This window comes from Saccopteryx leptura, chromosome 8 (assembly GCF_036850995.1).
Source record: "Saccopteryx leptura isolate mSacLep1 chromosome 8, mSacLep1_pri_phased_curated, whole genome shotgun sequence".
Taxonomy (NCBI): Eukaryota; Metazoa; Chordata; class Mammalia; order Chiroptera; family Emballonuridae; genus Saccopteryx; species Saccopteryx leptura.
Genome location: NC_089510.1, coordinates 92,848,711 through 92,873,767, shown reverse-complemented (window position 1 = coordinate 92,873,767; position 25,057 = coordinate 92,848,711).

Below are 25,057 nucleotides of genomic sequence, written 5' to 3'. Positions count from 1 at the left end.
TAATAACAAGTGTTAGAGAGGCTGTGGAGAAAAAGGAACCCTCATCCACTATTGGTGGGAATGTAAAGTAGTACAACGATTATGGAAGAAAGTATGGTGGTTCCTCAAAAAATTAAAAATAGAACTACCACATGACCCAGCAACCCCTCTACTGTGTATATACTCCCATAACTCAAAAACACTGGTACGTAAAGACACATGCACCCTCATGTTCATTGCAGCTCTGTTCACAGTGGCCAAGACATGGAAACAACCAAAGAGCCCTTCAATAGATGATTGGAAAAAAAAGATGTGGTACATATACACTATGGAATACTACTCAGCCACAAGAAATGATGACATCAGCTCATTTACAACATCATGGATGGACCTTGATAACATTATACTGAGTGAAATAAGTAAATCAGAAAAAATGAAGAACTATATGATTCCATACATAGGTGGGACACAAAAATGAGACTCATGGACATGGACAAGAGTGTGGTGGTTATGAGGGGGGGGAGTTGAAGGAGGGTTAGGAGGGAGAGAAGGGCACAAAGAAAACCAGATAGAAGGTGACTGAAGACTATTTGATTTTAGGTGATAGATGTGCAACATACTCAATTGACAAAATAACCAGGAGATATTCTCTCTGATCCTATATACCCCTATTGATCAATGTCACCCCATTAAAATTAATAATAAAAATAAATAAATAAAACTTTAGAAATACTGGTTATGCATCAGAAAACATTAATATATTTATACCATATGCACCATTATTACAGCTTAATATACAATATCTATAAAAATTAAAAATTGAGTAAATTTTAATATAGCAAAAATATATAAAATGTTCTATATGTTAGAACATTTTTATGTTAATATAATATATTTAAGTGTCAAATAACTATGAAAAAAATTTGCAGAGACTGATAATAAAGGGGTTGTTTTTTTAGTATACAAAATTTATTACTGATAGTATGAAAATACTTTAAACCTAATGAAAATTATTTCTAAAGACATATCTAAATAGTATAATGAATTAGTTGATAAACAAGTTTCAAGTTCTGTCTGAATAAAATGTCATTAACATAAACAGAAGTCATTTATCACTAAGACATTGGAAAAATTAATTTGAAACAATGCAGCATTAGTTAGTGCCTTCATTCATGCCAATGAAGATGTAATTTGGTAGTTTTCTGAAAGGCAAATTAGTATCATATGTCTAGAATCTTTTATATGTTTTGATCTATATTTATCCTTTATTATAACAAAATAATTAGAATTATAGGCAAAAAATTATATGCACGAATATTAGTCTCAGCAATATTTATTATACAAAATCAGAAAAACATTGAATTTTCAACTGTGTTTGGCATTGACATGTCCTCTTTGATTTGGGAATCATATTTTTATAATATTGGGAATGTTTATGACCTAGCATACTGCAGCTGCAACTATCATTCAAATTTTTACACTGATTATACTTGCTAATTACAACTAGGATGTAAAATAGTTTTAATATTAAACTATATTGAAATGGAAGAAATTAATACAGAGCTATATTTTAGAAGTACTATATTTATTGGGAGATTGCAGTGTGTAGGCAGCATTAGCCAATTAAAAACACCAGGGTAGTTCTTGAATAAAGAGTTAAAGCAAAAGATTACTTTCACAATTGAGTGGTATATATCAAAACAAGCATTCTGCCTAATGGCCACCCTTGTGGCAAATGAAATGAAAAGCTACACTTTACAATAAAAGATCATTTGTACAGTTTATGTATTTTTAGAAACCTTTTCTTCTCATTGGTAGGTTGTCTGATTTCAGCTTGGTCTTCATTTCAGCAAAATATATTTATTTATTTACCCTTGTAATTTATCAAGCATTCGTGTTTCCGGTGCAAGTGTTCTCTCTCCATAACTAACTTTATCCCTTCAGGAATCTGCCTGCTAGAGTGTGACATATACAACACTATGTAATTTAAAAATCTAATATATTCCTATTTAAAATGTGGATCCAATATTATTTCCTCAGGACACAGTATTGTTTACAAATGAAGGAAAACAAACCACTCTTTCATTAGATTCTAAAAGTATCTGCTGAGTAAAAGTAATTTGTCTGCACCAAAAGTAATTCTGGAGCTGAAAGGTCAATTGGATAAGGTTTAGTGTAGAATCTGAGATAAAGAAATGTGGAGAAGGATGATTTCATAAGACTTCTGCACTCGCTTTTTATTATTTCAGTAATGTACTGGGCTTTAACTCCGTGCCTTTGTTCATACTGTTTTGTACCTAGAATGCCTATCTAATTTCTGGTGTCTAGATCACATTCACTTTTTAAAGCCTAAATCAAGATTTATGTCTTTGTTGAATAAATAAGTTACTTTCACATTGTAAATAAATAAGTTTACTTTCATTTGTGCCATCTAAACTATTTTATCCTCTACACATTTAATTAAGTACCATTTAAGAACAAGGACACACATTTTAGTTGGATGATTGAATTTTATCTTTGCAATTACTAGATAATGTTGTTATCTCACCTTAAAAATAAATAATAATGATATATTGGAAGATAATGAAGATCAATGCTTTAAAGCAAAAGGAAGTATGTGGTAAATTAAAAAAAAGTTTTTATATTTTAAAATATTTTTCTGTTTCATTATGTGCTTTGGTTTTTATATAATAGCTTTACAACACGATGCTTTTCTATATTGTATAGATTATAAATCCCTGGAAAGCATGAGATATGTCATCCATATGCACAAATGTATGAAGATTAATATTAACTAAACTTATTGTGGTAATCATTTCACAATGCATATATATATATCAAATCATTATATTATATACCTAAAACTAATACAATGTTATATGTCAAATATATCTCAATAAAAATATTTACTATGTATCAAATTCTATTGTGACAGAAAATAATCCAATAGAGCAGTAACATTTTATTTGTTCAAGAAAAAAAAGAGTAGAGTTGAAGTGATAAGCAAATATATGAGATTATATACAGAGAAACAATAAGGATAAACTGCTCCCAAAGTAGAACAACTAGCAGAGGATTAGAAAATAGCAGATAGTAAGCCTGATCAGGTGGTGGCACAGAGGTTAGAGCATCAGACTGGGATCTGGAGGACCCAAGTTTGAAACCCTGAGGTCGCCAGCTTGAGCGCGGGCTCATCTGGTTTGAGAAAGGCTAACCAGCTTGAGCTCAACGTCGCTGGCTTGAGCAAGGAGTCACTTGGTCTGCTGTAGCCTCCCGGTCAAGGCACATATAAGAAATCAATCAATAAACTAAGGTGTCACAACAAATAATTGATGCTTTTCATCTCTCTTTCTTCCTGTCTATCTGTTCCTACCTGTCCCTCTCTCTGTCTCTCTCTCTGTACCTTCACAAAAAAAATAGCAGATAGTAAATATTTGGTTTCTGAAATTTGAATAAACATTAAGAATAGTTGAAATGAGAGGTGACATAGCAGCTATTAATTAACATATGCTGCAAGTTTATTTTATCCTCAAATCATGTCCTTTAAAGTTTGCCCTAGCCTTGCCTTTCTGTAGTATCATATATTTTCAGACCAGCAATTGTCTTCAGAATCTAATTGTTAAAACTAAGGCCAATACATATTTAGAAACTACTTAATATCACAAAAACCAGACAAACATATAAAACAAATTCCCAAAGTGGACAACATAGAAGAGTTCATTTGAAACAGATGTTTTGTATGAATCAATACTGTTCTAGGCCCTGTAAGAGAAAATGAAGATGAAAAGGAACTGGTGATTGTTTTTAGAGTTATAATTTGTAAACGAAATAAATAAAATAATCATTGACAGAAAAGAAAGGGGTTGAGGTGTTGAGTAAAAAAAAAAGAAGAGGTTTAAAAGTACACATTGATAGTTACAGAATAGTCATGGGGGTATAAAATACAGAACAGAAAATACAGTCAATAATATATTATAATAACTAGATATGGAGCCAGGTGGGTACTTGAAGGAGCAGGGCGACCACTCTGTAAATTACATGATTTTCTCACTACTATGCTGTATAACTGAAACAAATACAGAATAATATTGAATGTAAAGTGTTTTTGAAAAAAAATATATGTTATACTGTGTTCAATGTAATTATTACTTAAGATACTAGTTACTGCTCTAATCAGCCACAGTTTAACTTCTGCCTTTCACATATTTGACGTAACAGGTAAAGCTAGTTACCTTGTACCCAGCACTCAGGATGCAGCAGTGAGTGTAGACTGCTAAAATTGTTCTGACTTAGCCTATCCCTTTTGAGTTCTTATTTTTTCCATTTTCTCAAATTTTACTCTCACTTCTAGAAATAAAAGATCCTAAATCACAGCTTCTATTTTGGTTGCCTATCTATAACTCCATTCTTCTGGAACTTGCAAATTCTTCTAAACAATTTACCCAACTATAACCCAGACAGTAATCCATAGATCCTGTGGAGAACAAGTAAACATTTCTGATGCAATCATGTTAGTCTTCACTTTTGCGTTCCATACTATGATTTTTGTAGAGACACCCAGTTTCTCTCAGTTGGAACTTCTGACATTGCCTGCCATACTAGACATACCAATAATCTTTTGTTATATAATATCACATTTTTCCTACTAAATCTTCTTATAATTTTCTAACTCATGCCTAGCTTAGTGTGTGAGGATATTTTTGACACTTGTTTCTCTCCGGGACATTCTCATCCTTCCTCTAGAAATGCCTTATTAGTGTGCACTAAGATGTATCAAAGTATTATAATATTATAAAATGAATAATTATTATTATGTCTTGAATATTACCAGACTATAAATGTGCTTTCATGAGAAGTTTATGTGGATCATAATCTACCAGGAAACAGAATAAGTTAGTTTCTCCCAAGACACATAGAGTCCGCAGCAGGGGCAGCAGAAATACTCAACTGGGTTGTCAACTTGGCCACATTATGACTGAAAACAGAATAAGCAAAACAAAATACATAGTGAAAAACTATTTAATTTAAAATTGTGGTAGTCAAAATAATAATCTTCAAATATGCCCTATTTTTATCGTTAAAAACTTTAAATATGTTAGGTTGCCAGGCAAGGGAGAATTAGGTTGCTGATAAAATTATTTTGCTAATCAGATAACCTTAGTATAAGGATAGTATCCTGGGTTATCCAGGTTGACATAACCTGGGTCCTTGAGATGTGGAAGGAAAGGATCAGAGTCACAGTATTTTTTTTTTTTTAATTTTCTTAAGCTGGAAACGGGGAGAGACAGTCAGACAGACTCCCGCATGCGCCCGACCGGGATCCACCGGGCACGCCCTCCAGGGGCGAGGCTCTGCCCACCAGGGGGCGATGCTCTGCCCCTCCGGGGCGTCACTCTGCCGCGACCAGAGCCACTCTAGTGCCTGGGGCAGAGGCCAAGGAGCCAACCCCTAGCGCCCGGGCCATCTTTGCTCCAATGGAGCCTTGGCTGCGGGAGGGGGAGAGAGAGACAAAGAGGAAGGAGGGTGGGGGGTGGAGAAGCAAATGGGCGCTTCTCCTATGTGCCCTGGCCGGGAATCGAACCCGTGTCCCCCGCACGCCAGGCCGACGCTCTACCGCTGAGACAACCGGCCAGGGCCGAGTCACAGTATTTGATGTGATAATGTCTCAACTTGCCATTGGTGGCTATGAAGTTGAAAGAAGTGGCCATGTGCCAAGAAATGCAGGCAGACTCTAGAATCTGGAAAAGGTAATGATATAGATTATCCTCCAGAGAGGGGCACAGGTAAAATGGAGAAAGAAGAAAAGGAAGGCATCCAGAAGAAATAGAACCCTGCTGACTCCTTGATTTGAGCCCTGTGAGACTTGTGTCAGAATTTCGACCTACAGAACTATAAAACAGTATATTTGGGTTGCTTTACACTGCTAAATTTATGATAAGTTGTTACAGCAGCAATAAAAATTTAAAAAGCTGTAATTCAACATTTCTGATAAGCTTCTTTAAATAAAGACTTGTAATTCTGTAAGATGTGATGATGTTTCATTTAATTATCATCAGAACTTGAGTAATAACACTGAGCCTTATTTACTTATTTATTTATGTTTATTTGTTTTTTTTAAATGAGAAGAGTGGAGACAGAGACAGACTCCTGTATGTGCCCACAACCGGTATCCACCAAGCAAACCCTCCCCATCGTCTAGGACCAATGTTCGCAATTGAGCTATTTTTAGTACCTGAGGTGGAGCATTGAGAAACCATTCTCAGAGCATGTACTGATGTGCTCAAATCAATCAAGCCATGGCTGTAGGAGAGGAAGAGAGAAAGAGAATGAGAAAAGGAGAAGGGGAGGGGAGGAGAAGCATATGGTCACTTTTTCTGTATGCTCTGATCAGGAATCAAACTCCTCCAGACATCCACACACCAGGTTGAAACTCTCCTACTGAGCCAGTCAGCCAAGGTAACACTGAGCCTTATTAAAGCAGGATGAATTTCTACAATAGGTGAGAATAGAGATTGCAAAATTAAAAGTGAATTTGAAGTTTGAAAATGTCTCAGTCAAACCAGTGGCAACTAATGAAAACAGTCAAAAAAGGTTTCCACACAATTCCGTTATATTTAATTCTCTTCCCTATCTTTAATTCCAATTTACAGTCATAATGTATTCTATAAAGCTTAAGTGCTATTCATAAATTTGTTCATGTACTTGCAAAAATAGGTGTAAGGCAACATTATCTAAAACAGACTCAAATCTGACAACTAGAGAGTTGGAGGAAATCAATACTCACCACTAATCCCTTTTTACATTCACATTTTTACATTTTTCCCTGACCACAAAACATCTCAAATAAAGGGATAATAATTTGTCTTTCTTTTCTCAGCCTTGTTTGTTTTATTGTCCCTGGAACTATCTCAGATTAAATTTCTGAAAGACTTACTCTTTTTTAGTAACTTGGGAAAATTAAATTGAGAAAGGGAAACAAATTTTCTGCAGAACTCTTTAAATTCAAGAAACACATTTCCACTTATATTCTATTTATGGCCTGCCTATTATACCATCCAGTAAGGCTGTTAACAAAGCTCACCTTGAAAGATCCATGAGTTGACTCTTGCATATGAGGTACTAGAAATCTTCCCCAAAATTGGGAGGCACTCATTTCTGTCTTGGTCAGGACCTTTGATGAATCCTAAAAAAAGAACATTGATTTGTCCTCTGTGTTTTGGAAAGCCTCATAAGAGCAATGTCAGTGGAGTGAATATAATGTTATTTGTATTGTTATGCTAATTACTACAACATTCGCTATATCATCATATCTTAACATACACTTTGCCTCCCTTAAGTAAAATCTCAACTTTTACACATAACTGGAAGGCTATAATATAATTAATAATATTTATATGCATGAGTCATCTTCATTTTTAAAACTGTTTCTTTTCAGAATTAGCAAATTACTTTGAACATGAGGGCAACCATCTAAATGTGTAACATTTATTATTTATAATCTAGATAAGCACAGAGCACTTTTTTTCTGGCTACAGATAAAAGATTTTGTGCAAATATTTGATATTAATATGTCATAAATTTTAATATGATTTTTTTTATTTTTTATTTTTTTCAGGGACAGAGAGAGAGTTAGAGAGAGGGATAGATAGGGACAGACAGAAACGAAGAGAGATGAGAATCATCAATCATCAGTTTTTCATTGGGACACCTTAGTTGTTCATTGATTGCTTTCTCATATGTGCCTTGACCATGGGTTACTTCAGTAACCCCTTGCTTGAGCCAGCGACCTTGGGTCCAAGCTGGTGAGCTTTGCTCAAACTAGATGAGCCCGCGCTCAAACTGGCGACCTCGGGGTCTTGAACCTGGGTCCTCCTCATCCCAGTTCAATGCTCTATTCACTGCGCCACCGCCAGGTCAGGCTGATTTTAGATATTAATTCTACCCTAAGAACTTCTCATTTTAAAACTCTATTTATTTAATTTTGTTGACTATTTTTTTGTGAAATTTATTAAGTTGTGCAAGCCATGTTCTTTTTTTTTGTCAGAGACCTTCTACTGTGTATTTTTTCATCTCATCAATATTTTGCAAGTGAGTATCATGTAAAAAACTCACTGCAACATAATTTTGCTTGAAAACGTGCTCATTTGCATTTACTCTGATTGGCATTTGAAATTGAACGGTAATAGTGGAAGTTATTTATGTCATCCTACTATATTTTTATTTTGAATTTCCTCTCAATATCAAAGAGAGAAACTATGTGATTTGTTCCACATGGATGATGTTTAGAGTCTTTACAAAGCAGAATGATAGCTGCTCATGTGCTATATTTTCAGAATGTTAAAAAAAATTACCTGTTTTAAATAAGCTGCCTCACTATATTTCCACAGTGTCTAAATTCCTGTCAAATAATGTCATTCATTAAGGGTGTTTCCAAGAAAATGGACATTTAATGCATTATCTTAGAATAGAGGGTAAACTCATTGGTGCAGATTTATCTTTATTTGAATGAGTCTTAGGCAAATAAGATCCAACAGTAATAAGACAGCACATTAGTAAATTTTGAGTTATAAATAATAAAGGAAATACAGTACTCTAAACTGAAGAGTCTTTACCAAGGGCATAAATTCCCAATGACCTATGTTTTCATAAACAGATAGCCCAGTCTTATCAGCAAAGGCTTTGAAGATTTAGCAAATTTAAAGTAAATCTCAAATAATTTCTTCTGCATTGTACTGAAGAACCTGAGGCAAATTATTGTGTCCCGTTAGCTCCAGGAGGTACAGAGACAATAAAGTATGTAAGAAGGAAAAAACAGTTTTGACTCTCTCACACTGTCCTGGGTGGCACATTTCCCATGTTCACTCTGAGGACCTCTGTTGACTTTCACATGTTTATTCTGAGTCCCTTTATTGAATTCCAGAAAAAAATTTTTAGAGTTACTCAGTACAGGGCATCCAGGCTACTTGAAACTATATAAAAAATTAGTCATCAGACTTTCTGTCTGTGAGAACTTTAATTTTTAACAATACATATCTAGTTAGAGAAAATAGTACCATGAAAAGCTGATTTTATTACCTCTGATACATGTATCTTCCTGTCATGGGTTTCAGGAGGAATTTCCTATAAACTGACCACATGGGAACTTAATAACTAACATTGGTGGACCCCGTTAAGGAAAATATTGCATATTATCACTGTGGGTCTTGATGCAAAGAAACATGCTGGTTGAGATAAAAAAAATAAGAGCAACCAGAAGGTAGATGGTCCTGCATAGAACCAGAGGGTAGACGGTCCTGCATAGAACCAGAGGGTGGACGGTCCTGCATAGAACCAGAGGGTAGATGGTCCTGCATAGAACCAGAGGGTGGACAGTCCTGCATAGAACCAGAGGGTGGATGGTCCTGCATAGAAACAGAGGGTAGATAGATGGTCCTGCATAGAACCAGAGGGTAGATGGTCCTGCATAGAACCAGAGGGTGGATGGTCCTGCATAGAACCAGAGGGTAGATAGATGGTCCTGCATAGAACCAGAGGGTAGATGGTCCTGCATAGAGCCAGAGGGTAGATGGTCCTGCATAGAACCAGAGGGTGGACGGTCCTGCATAGAACCAGAGGGTGGACGGTCTTGCACAGAACCAGAGGGTGGACGGTCCTGCATAGAACCAGAAGGTAGATAGATGGTCCTGCATAGAACCAGAATAGAGGGTAAACTCATTGGTGCAGATTTATTTTTATTTGAATGAGTCTTAGGCAAATAAGATCCAACAGTAATAAGACAGGTAGATGGTCCTGCATAGAACCAAAAGGTAGATAGATGGTCCTGCATAGAACCAGAGGGTAAATGGTCCTGCATAGAACCAGAGGGTAGATGGTCCTGCATAGAACCAGAGGGTAATGGTCCTGCATAGAACCAGAGGAAAGCAGACTTCTGTTTAGTCTGGCAGAATTTCATCTTATCCCACAAAACTAAAGTTTCTAGGACTTTGCAAAATTATCTGATTGAAATTCAGTTATGCATTATAGTCTTTATCTATATTTTATTATAGTCATAGGTTCTTTTCCATGGAAGGTATTATTTACCCATTATATTCTCTTTCAAAATTATTAGTGCTTTTTATGCATATAGATATACATCCTTCAAACTCATATTAAATATTTTTTTCACATTATATATTTTCTATAGAAACTTTTCAAATGACCTAACCACAGTTAATCTGTATTACAAATCTGTAGAATAAGACTTTTACTTTGTGAAGTAGATGTTTATTTTCTAGTTGTGTTCCTGTTTGAAATTACACTTCCAATAGTTTCCATTATATACTGTATATTCAATATTTATAGCAGATTTTTGTTGAAAGTAATCTTTTACATTTTTTTTTTTTGTTTTGGAAACATAGAGAAGTGATCTCAAATCATTAATCACAAAGAAAATATTTAAAATAAAGATTCTGAAGCAATATGTTATCTTATATTAAAAAAGTTGTTTAGCAGACTTGCTTTTTAAGTTACTATAGATATACATCATCTTGTACTGTAATTTCAACTTAAATCCTACCACTCCATTAACAATCTGTTCTTTTAAAATCTTCAGCCTCTGTCCCTTTCTTTCTCCTTCTCTCTGCACACACACACTTACAGGAACACAAATATTCTTTCTTTTTCTTTGTTTCTAATTTTTCTTTTTTGTTCTTATTCACAAATCTCTTTCCTCCACAGATTTATTCTTCTTTAATCAACTTGTGTACAGAAGTGAAAGATAAATGCTGTGTTGGAGACGGAAACTGGCTTCTGGAACCAAAGCTTCTTTTTCTACAGCCATTGAAGTTTGATGTCAGAGAATTTCTACATCCTTGTTAGGAGATGCCATATTTTATTCAATTATATGCTCTGGGGCCTAGCAAAATCATTGATAGACTCAGCATCTGTCTGTTTCTTGAATGAGTAAAAATGAGAAACAGTGTTCATATAGTGTTAAAATAATTATTCAAGCAATTCTATTTTTCCAAGAAAAGCTTTATGTTAAATCAAGATGTGAAAAATAATTGCATAAAATTCATAAGTTTTAAGTATATAATTAAATAAATTTTAACAAATGTAATATAACCATCACCATAATTATGATATAGAACATTTTCATCACTCCAAAACTTCCTTTGCACTAGTTTGCAGTCAATTCCATTCTTTCATCACTAGTTCTAGTGACCACTGACCTACTTTCTGTGTGGCTAGCTTCTTGCAGCAATGGTGTTCCCAGCAGCTCTGAGGCATTAAATATACAATGTGTGCAGTTTACATATATTCTATAAACCAATATAAATTTGATAAAAAAATTTTCTTCCACAAGAAAATTTAAAAATTATCCCTCTAATAAGAAGATTTGAGTAAATAGCGAACTACAAATGAACATTAAAAAAATTCTTTTAAGAAAAAGATAGTATAAACACTACATATGAACTTCTATGTCATGCATTTAAACAGTGGCCAAGAAGAAAAGTATAACCTTAAAGAGAAATAGAATCTAACCACATATAAAAGTTAATCTGCTTTACTCAAAATCTAATGATTTGAATATTAATGTCATCAGAAAACAACTCCACAGAAACATAGAACAATGTTTGACTACTATCTAGAGACCATGGCACAGTCAAATAGAAACATAAAATCAACCATCTCAATGTAAATAAATTAATAAAAAGAACAATTTAATTCCTAACAGGTCAAAAAGTGAGATAAAAAATCTCTAGAAAGTAATAATAAAGATAAAAGCAGAAATTAAAGAAATAAAATAGAATAAATACATATGATTAATAAATCTGAATAAATCAGAAATTATTTTTTGGTAAATGAAAAAATCACAGGTAATGTTTGGAAACATTGTCATCTCTGAAAACAGTTTATACTGATATGATACATGTTATATTTATAAATGAGATGTTTTAATTTTAAATTAACATTACATTATTACTAGTTTATTTTCCAGTTTTATTGAAGTTTATGAAAATTAAAAATTATATATATTTAAAGTACACAACTTGACAGTTTCATATATATATACACACACATACATACATATATATATATATATTGTAAAATAATTATCATATTTAAGCTACTTAGCATATTAATCACCTCACATAGTTACCATGTTTGGTCTTTTAAATTTTTTTGTATGTGTCTGAAGGGGAAAAACATTTAAGACATACTTTCTTAGCTAGTATACAATACAAAAATTTTAACTAAAGTCCACTGTTGTACATCAGATCTTCAGAACTTATTTGTCTTATGTAATAAACTTCATGACCATTGATCAACAGCTCTCCAATTTTTCCACTCTTCAGTCCCTGGTAACCACCGTTCTACTTTCTAGTTCTATGATATGACTTTTTTAGATTCTACATATAAGTATTTGTCTTTCTATGTATGGCTCCTTTCACTTAACATATGTTTATTTATGTTGTCACAAATGACAATACTTTCTTCTTTTTTAAGATTAATAATATTTCATTTCATACATAAATACCACATGCTTTTTACCCATTTATTTGTCAGTGAACAAATAAATGGATTGATTTTATATACTGGTGACTAAATAATGCTGAAATAAACATGGCAGTGCAGATACCATTTTGAGATACTGATTCACTTTGGATATAAATCGAGAACAGGGATTGCTGGATCATAAAGTAGTTTAATTTTTTGTGGAAGCTTGATACTGTTTTTATATGGCTATACCAAATAATCTGATTTAAAATGTCCAAAGACATGGATAAACTTTTCTCAAAAGAAGATGTACAAATAGCATATGAAAAGGTGTTTAACTTCACTAATCATCAAGGAAATGCTAATCAAAATCCCAGTGAGATATTACCTGACATGTGTTAGAATGGCTATTAGAAAGACAAAGATAAGGATAAGTGCAAATGGAAATGTAGAAAGAAGGGTTACCCTTGTAAACTGATTGTGGGAATATAAATTATTAGGGTATTATTACAAATTTTAAAAAGTAAAACTAACCCAATGTACAAATTACTTTATTGCAACAATATCTAAAACTTATTTCATACTTTAGATTATAGCATTAGGTGTTTCCCGCTAGAAATCAAAATGATTAAACTATTGTTATAATGATGAAAATAATATTTTGGATCAAACCTAAAACACTATTCAATATGGAATAAAGTTTTAAGTAAGCTTATGAGGTTATTAAATACTGAGTAACAAAAAATATAAAAAGATAGTATTTAAAGAAGTTAAAGATATTTCCTTTTAATTCAATTTTTGTTTTGTATAGTTTTAAAACTTTCAAAAATATATAAATGTCTGTGTTACTTACATATATAACAAAAAACATGTGCAAGCCATCACTATATCACATGGTCTTCTGCCACGTTGGTGGATGAAAAGATTAGATATCTGAAAGAAGAGAGTAAGTAAAATGTCAATAGAATCAAGTTTACAAAAAGGTGAGCTCTACAAAAATGTAAGTGCTGACTAATTTAAGATGTTTGAAAGAAAATCAATATGGTTGCCATCATTCATTTTTTAGATATTGCATCATTGTCACTGTATGGCCAGGGGCCACCATTGTCAAGGCCATGCAGGTTCACATTGGATTCAGGCTGAAGGTAAAGAAAAAGTGGAGCCAAAAAATGGTGGGCTAGTCATTCTTTTATTGAAGTCTCACACTGGCTGACAAGCAAACAGGCAGGAAAAACACTTCCTTTTCACTCAGGGCTCCCAAAGCCCTGACACATGCCCGGTTACACAACCAGAAGAATCTTCTCACGTTTCTCCTAGAATGAAAGGCCCCACCAGTCTCAGCAGAGCTCACAAAAGCCCACACCTCTGGTTCCCCATCTGCACACCTTCTCCCTTCTCTGCACATGGCTTCTTCTTCAGCACTCTGCATTCTCTCTGCTCTCCCTGCAAAACTAGCTGGACCCACAGACACCCCTTCTCCTGCAAACAATAGCAAAACAATGGCCCATCACAAGCAAGAATGCCATATGCAATTGGCAATCAACTGCCCTGCTCTGAGGGCAAGCACACACGTGGCTGCCCAGTGCCATGTTTTAACAATAAACATGAGCAAACTCAAAAAATGCAAATTTTACAAACTCATTTGTCCAATAGTCACCTAGACACTATATATGATATATCATGTGACAAGGTAAAAGAGTCCATCAGTATAAAAGGAATAACTGTCACAATTAAATCAACTCCATTACCAAAAAAATGAGAAATAAAAATATGATTTTATTAGAGCTTTTATTAGATGTACTTTCATGATTTCAAGAAGTTAAGAATCCTTTAAACCTGCCATGTATAACATTGGTTCGATTTAATGCAATGTTCTTAAAAATTTGACTCAGAGTTTGTTTCTACATTTTAATCTGAATATTAAGTTAGTTCTGCTGACATTTTAATTATAAATGAGAGAGAATCCTAGTTTACAAACAATCTAAATAAAAAGCTACCACAGTTATTTTGAAAGACAAGTCTAAAATGGGTTGATTGATGTTTTCTTGTCTCCTGAAACATCACAAATAGAAATGTTTCATAAAAAAATAAAATAATTCGCCCTGGTCGGTTGGCTCAGTGGTAGAGCATCGGCCTGGCATGCAAGGGGTCCCGGGTTCGATTCCCGGCCAGGGCACACAGGAGAAGCGCCCATCTGCTTCTCCACCCCTCCCCCTCTCCTTCCTCTCTGTCTCTCTCTTCCCCTCCCGCAGCAAGGCTCCATTGGAGCAAAGATGGCCTGGGCACTGGGGATGGCTCCTTAGCCTCTGCCCCAGGTGCTAGTGGCTCTGGTCGCAACAGAGCGACGCCCCGGAGGGGCAGAGCATCGCCCCCTGGTGGGCAGAGCGTCGCCCCCTGGTGGGTGTGCCGGGTGGATCCCGGTCGGGCGCATGCGGGAGTCTAACTGTCTCTCCCCATTTCCAGCTTCGGAAAAATACAAAAAAAAATAATAATAATAAATTTAAAAAAAAAACCAAAAAAATAAAAAATAAAATAAAATAATTCTAAAGGACACATAAAAAAGTATTACTGGGGAAAGACTGATCATTGTCAAGTTATAATTAATCATATCAATATGAATAAATATTCATGATAAATTAAACTTTATACAAATGGATCTTAGAAGATCTATTTTTAATGAGGAATTTACTAAAATTTATTCTCTAACACAAAGTATTATATTAAAATTTACTAAAAAATTAATCTCTTTTCCATGTGTAGAACCTATAAAAAATTAAATATTATGATAGTGTAAATTTTTTTTATTTTGAAACACCATATCTAACCAAATATTTAGGTTTAAACAAACTTTAACCTTGCTATTGGGATGTTGTAGAAGGTGTTAATTTTAACACATCAAGAATTTACAGTTACTTCACTGGGTAAAATATGTCTATTTGTAAGGATGTAAGAAATTACATTAAAAAATGGCAGCATTTATTTTTAATTTATATGTAGATGGTATTAATACTACAGACCAAAATATATTCTTAAACTGATTCATAAATTTAGAATTTTTTACCATATGAAAAACAATTTTCAAAATAAATTCTGTAAAAGCTTTATTTCATTATTATATATATATATACATATATATATACATGTATATATATATATAAATTCTGGGAATTAAAATCACACAGTCAAAATTTAAATAATATATTTTGTTTGAACTATAATTTTTAATTAGTGGATTAAAGAGAATAACATGTATGCATAAAGTAGCCTGAAGGAATTATACAAATTATTTTTTACTGAATGCAAGGTACCATAAAATTGAAAAATGGATACTGTAACTTCATTCACTGACAGAAATTCTATCAGAAGAGATTTAACTTTCCTATGCAGGTTACAAACATTTACTAAGGAGTGGGCTAAGAAAAATAAAATTCAAGCCTTAGTTACTTTTTTTTCTTCCAATATCTGTAAGTCTCAAGAGTTTCAACAAGGTTTATTTTTCACTGCAGTAGGCTCTAATCAACTAGTAATTTGAAATAAAATAATATATTTTGGTAAAATTCTGTAGTTAAAACGTCTATGAACACATGAATAAAAAACAAAAAGAGTACATCTAAAAAGTGTAATAATTTTATTAAGCAAAATGTTTAAAATAAGTATTTACTTCCTCTTCAGGGGCAGTGTAGTATATCTTTGGTTGTATGCAGAATAGTTATGTTAGGTGGAATAATGGTTGTATTATTCTCTTTATTTGGAAATTAAGTATGGTTTAAAGTTACTTTCAGTGTGCAGGGTTGGCAAGAGGTGAACTTGTGATGGTTAATTTTATGTGTCAATTTTACTGGGGGGGCACACAGAACATTACTTCTTGTTGCATGTCTGTGAGAGATTACCATTTGAATTTGTGGGTTCAGTAAATTAGATTGTTTGACCAAATGTTGCCGAACATCTTCCAATCTTGTGAGAGCAAAAATAGAACAATACACAGAGAAAAAGAACATTTACTTCTTTCCATTCTGCTTTGGTGTTCTCCTGCCTTTAGATGGAGATTTACACCATCAACCCCTCTGGTTTTTGCTATTATGACTCAGACTGAAGTATCGCCACCAGCTTTCCTGGGTCTCTGACTTGCAATCTGGTACTTCTTTTAGCCTTTAAATGTTGGTGTGTTAAATATTATTTAAAATAAGAAAGCTAGCACTTAAGTTTTAAATTTATGTTATTATATAATGCATTTTAACCTAGGTATTGATAAAATATGACACTTTTGATTATTTTAGTCTTATGACAATTAAAATGACATTATTAACTTCTAAGATTATGAACTTCTAAGATTAGGAAGTTTAATATTAGTTTATAATCATTGAATAGATAAATGGCAGATACTCAATTGAATTGACAGATTAAAAACTTGAAATATGAAAGTATATGTCACACAGAAAGAGAGGAAATGAGTTGCCCCAAAATGGTAAGTTTGTCAAGTTTTCTGCATTTACCATATTTCCCCATGTATAAGACACACTTTAATTTTGGGGCCTGAAATTTGAAAAAAAAAAGTATTACATAAAGTTATTGAACTCAAGTTTTACTCATCATAAAATTCATACAATTCCTCACCACTGTCAAAACTCCCATCCATTAGCTTGTCCTCACCTGTATCTGATGACAAATCACTGTCTTCATATATTGCCTCATTCTTAGTTCAATCTATGGCATTTGAAATTCCACGCTTCTTAAATGACTTGACCACAATCAAATCTTTATATTATCCTAGGATATTTCCAGCCAGGTATAAACTGTTCCTCTATTTAGTTTCTTCACTCTTCCAGCTGGTATCAAATTGTCTCCAGAAGACTTCATCCATTGGTTCCATTCATCTTTCATGGCAGCTTTGAAGGGTTTGTTAATGCTGACATCAAGTGTTTGGAGCTGGGATGTCAAGCCTCCCGGTATGACGGCAAGTTTTCTTTTTTGCTCTGCAGCAATCTTCTTTGTGTTTTTTGTTCTGTGTGCCCTGAATTGATCAAGCACAAATAGAGCAGGTTTGCATAAGAGCCTACCTGGTCTCCTCCAAACTTTCTCAAACCATCCCATCCTGACCTCCATCCCATCCTGATCCATCCAACCTTGTCATGAACATGGACAATCACTCCTCAAGGAATGTCTTCTTTTGTCATTGCTTTGTGTATGAAAATAGGCATAGGAAGCAGCTTGGTTTCATTGGCGCAAAAAGCTAGAACAACTGTATAATGGCTCTTTTCATGTCCCTTTATCTTCATGGTTGCAGTTTTCACCTCTTCTTATCAAGAGTTCTGTTACTTCTTATCAACATCAAATTGAAGGGGGACTTTGTCCATATTTACAATCTGTCCCAACTCAAGCTGATGTGTCTTCCAACACTGAATGACAAAACAATTAAATTCAAGGACCTTCTGCTCACAGCTTTCAGGCATCTTTTGAGCAAGTCTGGTGTGTGTACGCATGCTTAGTCCATTCTGTATCATGAACTTGAAGCACCAATTGTGTCCTCTTTTGAAATCAGTAACTTTTTTTTTCATCAGCAGTTCTTCTTGCCTCATGCTGTCTTTGTGGACACATGAATTCCTTTGCTCTTCAATCCATATCTTTAATTCCCTTTTTAAATTAGGCCATTTTGCTGACTTGCCTCATATGGTCTTCTTCTCCTGTGGTGTTTTGTGTAGGGTTTCTTCTTTCTGTAGCCAGTCTCAGAATTTATTTCTTAGTTGAAGGATCACCAAACTTACATTTAGCAGCATGATTTCCATTCAGTTTTGCAAACTGGATCACTTTTAACTTGAATTCAACACTGTACAAAAATTTTTTCAAGCCGTTTCTGGGAAGAACGTGGCAAAACATAATCTACCATAATATACCAGTAGCATGTGCAAAATAATGAGCACAAAGACAATAAGTGTATAAAAGCAGGAAATGCAAGTTAAAAAAAATCTACAACCACTGTATAAAACGCACCCTGTATTTAGACCTCAATTTTTTTTAAAAACGGGTGCGTCTATTACATTGGGAAATACGGTATGTTGAAAATATATAAATACTGTTGCCAGCTGTAAATATTTGAGGTGTCTTTATTTATTTCTAAAGCTTGTAAATGTTTATGATGTATAACTTTTTTGTGTGTAACAGAGACAGAGAGAGATAAAGAGAGGGACAGATAGGAACACACAGACAAGAAGGGAGAGAGATGAGAAGCATCAATTCTTCACTGTGGCACCTTAGTTTCTCATCGATTGCTTTCTCATATGTGCCTTGACCAGTGAGCTGCAGCAGACCAAGTGACCCCTTGCTCATTTCAGCAACCCTGGGCTAAGCTGGTGAGCCTTGCTCAAACCACATGAGCCTATGTTAAAGGTGACGACCTCAGGGTTTCGAACCTGGATCCTCTGTATCCTAGTTCAACATTTTATCTACTGCACCACCATTTGGTCAGGCAATGTATAACTTTTTAATAGACAGAATTTATGGTTCACAATTATAATTAGAAAAATAATATTTTAAAATGTGTTTATACATTATAAAATATATTTTACTTTAAAGACTGACTGAATGAACCTAGAGGGTATTATGCTAAGTAAAATAAACCAGTCAGATAAAGATAAGTACCATATGATTTTACTCATTTGTGTAATTTAATGAACAAAATAAACATAAACTAACAAGCAAAATAGAGACAGACTCACAGATAGAGAACAGGCTGATTGCTCTTGGGAATAGGGTGGGTGGTGAGCATGTGAGACAGGCTGTAAGCTGACAAAGTCCTTATAACGTCGTGCTTAATTTAAGATGAAGATCTTTCCCACACCCTTTTAAGACTAAGATCTTCTCAACACCTTTTCAAAACTAAGCTTTTTCTCACACCCTTGACTGTTGCAAGGTGGGGGTGGTACACTCTTAGGAGGACTCTCGTTTATATCTCAGATGTGTGACTTTGTATCAGAGATTTTTCTATTTGCATATGGCTCTACACTATATAATAAAGCTCTTGCAAGCTGTGGACTGTGCAGAGACCTCCTGATCCCATTCTTTTTCTCTCTGAGTTTCTTTCTTCATTCTACACTGTTCTCACTCAGGACCTGCACAATTATTAGCTGCGCTGGTTCATGGCAGGTGGCACCCAAAGAGGGACCTGAGTAAGAGAAAACTAAACTTAAGGCAGATGACAGAACTCCACAGTATACACAGTGAGTAAAGTTTTCAGGGAAGGTAGAGTCAGGAGTAATAAATTATGGGAAAATTAGGATTAAAAGTATGGGACCTTTTAATTTTTGTACAAATATTTTTATTTGAGAAGAAGCCGTTGCCTGGGGGCTGTCTGAGGGAGCTAGAAAAGAAGGACTGTGGATGGAAGAGGAAGAAGGGGATGAACTAGATGCCTCCGAGCCTGGGTATGACTCGAGGGATGAGGGTGATGCGGCTGTGGCCTCCTTAACCTTGACACCTCTGCCACCCTCTGCTCCTTCATACCCTTATTCGGTTGCTCCCAGGGTCTCTAGCTCAGACCTTTGGAGAATCCCCATTCCAACAAGCTTTAGAGCAGGCTTGAGATATAGGGGATTACATCAGAATATCCGCTGATATTGGGCCTTCATACGTGCAAGGTCTGGTTATTGCCGCAGTGCTCCTGGGGAGGTCTCCAGGATAGTACTTTGATAAACGGCAGGACAAACGAAGGAAGGGAGGCCAGGAAAGTACTTCTGCCAGTAGATATCAGTCTCAGCCTCCCCCTCAAGGGAAGCCAACTCTTAAAGCTCCTAGCCTCTGCCCATGCTGCCAGAGAGGGAAACATTGGGCGAATGAATGTAAATCTAAGTATGATGCTGAAGGGCCGGTGATTCAGGGAAATGGACAACAGGGCATCAGACAGTAGGGGCAATGTTGGTGTTTCCTCAGTAAATTCTGATTCCAGCAGGCCAAACATCACCCAGTTATCCCAAGCAACAGCAGGGCAGCTGCTCCTAGTTCTTTCTGGCTGCTTAGACTGCCGCTCAGCTAAAATTGAGGAAGAGGAGAAGTCTTGTCATGGTCAGCCTGAGCCGCCAGTTACAGCAACTATGGAATTTGAGAATGGTTAGGAGACTCAGCTATTAAAGTTACCACCTTTCCTGTTATTGTCTGATTTTCTTTAATGTTTTAGCAACAATCCTCTGAACTATTATTTTGTTTATTTCTTATGTTTTGCTTGGAAATTTAAGCAGGAGACTCCTAGTGGATCTGACTACAAAATTTCCCATGCAGTTGCCAAATTTTCTTGGGGAGATTTTACTTAGTCTGTCTTTCAGTCTCTCTCTCAGAAAATGCCCTGACTGGAACCAGGCGGGTATCTTTCTAGTCTGCTTGTGCTCTAAAATCCCAGGTTTCTCTCTAGTTTGTCTGATTCTAGTTTCTGTTTAGTTTTTGTCTGATGTTGTATAAAATGTGATTTTTTAAGGCCTAAATTAAGTTCCTGCATGCAAAAAATTGGACATTCCAGCTCTTTTTTTCTTCTCTTTTTTTTTACAGAGACAGAGATAGAGAGAGTGAGAGAGAGGGACAGACAGGGACAGACAGATAGGAATGGAGAGAGATGAGAAGCATCAATCATCAGTTTTTTTGTTGCAAGACCTTAGTTGTTCATTGATTGCTTTCTCATATGTGCCTTGACAGGGGGCCCTTCAGAAGACCAAGTAAACCCTTGCTTGAGCCAGCAACCTTGGGTCCAAGCTGGTGAGTTTTGCTCAAACCAGATGAGCCCTCACTCAAGCTGGTGATCTCGGGGTCTTGAACCTGGGTCCTCCACATCCCAGTCCAATGCTCTATCCACTGCACCACTGCCTGGTCAGGCTGCCAGCTCATATTAAAAAAATAAAATAGTTTTATCCCTACATTTTTCCCTACATTTTTTCTATAAAATTGAAACATGTAAGGAGTGCTCATTAAAATTTAAATAGAATGGAATGTAAATCCTAAAGACTTGTTAATTTAGTTGGTTCTTTGTAAGGTGTGTACTTTGTTTTTTAAATTGAGAGCAAAATAAAAACTCAGGTACTAGGATTAATCAGATTTAGAGCATGCCCATCAAACACTTAAAAGTCAATTAGAAAAAATAAAAAAGGGGAAGTCATACCCTGGAACTCCTGCAAATCTTCATTATCATACTCTTTTTACTTAAAAAATTTTTTGAATGCTGATATACAGGGTCATTCAGTGGCTTAGAGACTCTGGAATCCAACAAGGAAAGACTTCTCAGAAGTGCAATGGAAGGACCCACTCACAGGAATCTGGCAAGGGCCAGGCCTTGTTCTCCTATGGGACTGAGGATATGTGTGTGTTTTTCCTAGGTCTGTTGAGGCTCCTCAGTGGGTTCCTGAATGTTTGTTGAGACACCGTGACCAAGAGGAGAGACTTACTCCACAAAAGCAATTGTATAAGACTTATTTTACTCCACTCTCATTTCTCTCTCTGTCAAACCTGTTCCACCTATTAAATCCTCTTAGCACACTCTAAACCTCATCTTCCTGCAAATTACACTGCCCCTCTTGTCTTCTTCCAATCAGCCCCCAATACACAGAAAAAGCTTAAAAAGGCAGAGGAAGGCCCTCAAACCCCTCAACAAAATCTCCTGAGCATGGCTTGTAATGTCTATAATGACCAAAAGGAACAGGAGAAGGCAGACAGAGCCCAAAGAGATGAGGCAATATGCTGGCTCTTGGCACCCTTATAAGACTCCATCAGGGCCCTGCTTCACGTGTGAAAAGGAAGGTCACTGGGCAAAAGCTTGTCCAGCTCCTTGGCCCTGCCAGGGCCATGCCATCGCTTTGGGAAAAGGGGACATTGGAAGAAAGACTGCCCCCTTGCTTCTCCAAGGGACGATGCAGTCTCTTTCAGCCCTGCTTCAGCCACCTGTGACCTAAGCTTGCCCAGCTTGCTGGGACTTGACACTGAAGACTGAAGGTGCCCAGGGCTGTTGCCCCATCTCAAATTATCATCAATGAGCCTAGGTTTACCATCAAGTAGAAAGTAAGCCAATCTCACTTCTTATAGACACAGGGGCCACTTACTCTGTCTTGCCTGAACATTCGAGTCCTGCTCATCTCTGGAAGATCTCTGTTGTGGATGTTGATGGTCTTATTTTTTTTCCTCATTTTCCACAGATTCACTGTCTTGTCTAATACATGATGTGTCCTTTACAAACTCTTTTTCTCCTCCTGCCTCAGTACCCCAACCCTATTTTAGGCCAAGACCTACTCTCCAAATTCAGAGCCTTTCTCTCATTTCACCCCCTGTTCTCAGAATAAGCCTTGTTGCTACTCTCAGCCAGTCAAATTTGCCCACTTCTGTTACAAATTTACCTCTACCACCCAGCATAGTGAATCCCCAAGGTACTCCTCACCACCCTCACAGCTTCAAAACTCCAGGGAAAGGCCCCCTGGTTTAACCTCCCTGGTAAAAGTAGACAAAAGCTTAATCTCCACACATGCCTACAGATGGCCCTTCCAATCTACCTGAATCATCATCAGAAACCCAGAATTGCCATTACGCTTGAGACAAAAGCTTAATGTGCTAGAAGCAGTGGTCATGGGACTTGGAGACAAGTTACAGAGTGTGGAAATGTGACAACAGCTTCAGTACCCTGTGGACTTTTGCTGGATGTGTGTGACTCCTGCTCTTTGTGACAGTTTTCAATGAGACTGAAGTGGGGTTGGGTTGCATCTTCAAGGAATGTGGAATGGTGATGTGTCAGCATGGACTTGGTGAACATATTAAGGACATTCAAAACAGCAAAGTCTATTATAGATCCTGCTATATTGGTTAAGAATTTGTTTAGTTATCTAAAAGGCTTTAATTCCTTTAATGTATTAAGATACTTGTTTTGGTATCTGTTAACATTTGCTGTACTAATTTTGTGTTTATTCTGTATTTTTCCAATATGCCTCTGTATTGGAATCTGGGAAATCAGACAAGTGCAAATCTCAGCACATGAGCTAAAATTAAAAAATTAAAAAGGGGGATATCTGGGAGACAGGTTTTAAGCTGACAAAGTCTTTATAGGCTTAGTTTAAGACTATACTCTTTTCCACACCCTTTTAAGACTAAGATCTTCCCCACACCCTTCTAAGACTAAAATCTTCTCAACACCCTTTTCAAGACTAAGCTTTTCCCCACACCCTTGACTGTTGCAAGGTGGGGGTGGGTGCACTCTTAGGAGGATTCTCGTTTATGCCTCAGATGTGTGACTTTGTATCAGAGATTTTTCTATTTGCATATGGCTCTACACTATATAATAAAGCATATGGGGCTTTGCTTTTGATCTTGCAAGCTATGGGCTGTGCAGAGATCTCCCGATCCTATCCTTTTTCTCTCTGAATTTATTTCTTCATTCCGCACTGTTCTCTCTCAGGACCTGGACACTTACTAGTCGCACTTGTTTGCAACAAGTGAGTGCTGAGTGAGAGGAATGGAAGTATTGAGCAAAAAATGACAAAGGGAAAAAAATCATGGACACAGAAAACAGTGAGGCTATGCTAAAGGAGGAGTTGGGAAAGCAGATAGTTTTTCTCAAAATGTACAGGTATGATTTAATCTATTGAGGGTCTGAATAGAACAAAGCTGAGAAAGGGAGAATTTTCTCTGCATTGACTGATGAGCTGAGGTATCAATCTTCTCCTGTCCTTAGACAGACTAACTCCATCAGCTCTCCTGGTTCTCAGGCCTTTTGGTTAGGACTGGTATAGCCCCACTAACTCTCTTAGGTTTCTGGATTTTAGACAGTAGACCACAGAACATTCAGCCTCCACAATCAGATGAGCCCATCTCTCATATTAAATCACTCTCTCTCTTTTTGTTTGTGTGTGTGTATCTCCTGTTAGTTCTATTTCTTAGGAGAACCTTGACTAGTAAGTAGTTATGCACCCAGTAGTGCACAAATGATGAATTTAAGCATAGGTTTTGCTATCAGATAGATTTGGATAGATTCTGCCTTTTGCAGTTGCTGTTATGTGATCTTAAACACAATGAATAACTTTTTTTGTTTAGTTCATATGAAAAATGGAGATAATATTTCCTATCTCATTCAGTTTTCTTGTAGGGTTTAAATAAAATATTTTATAACTTGTAAAACTGAGATGTATACGTAAAGCTCATTTTAGGTGTCTGGCATATATTAAGAGTTCAATATGTATTATTGTTAAGCTTCCAAACCTCCCTCTGTTTTATAGAAATTCTCTTTGTAGTTCTTAGCCCCAACCTCCTTCCTTCAGCATTTTTTAGAAGTTTAGGGGATCACAGTGTATTTTTAAAAACCTGATTGACAATTGATCCTGCTAAAATTAAAAAATGACATTATTAATCAGATATTTGACCTATTTTCTTTATATGAGAAACAATGTAGCCTGATAATAAATAATAAAAACAATTATGATGTATAGATGTGTACAGTATCTGGCACACTTTTTATATTATTGTATTTTCATTAAATGTAATGTTCAAAAAATTAATCAAATATAAGTAAATGATTATTATGTACATGGTTCTATTCTATTGATCTGATAAACTGTCTCCATTTGTGACTAACAAAACATTGAATAAT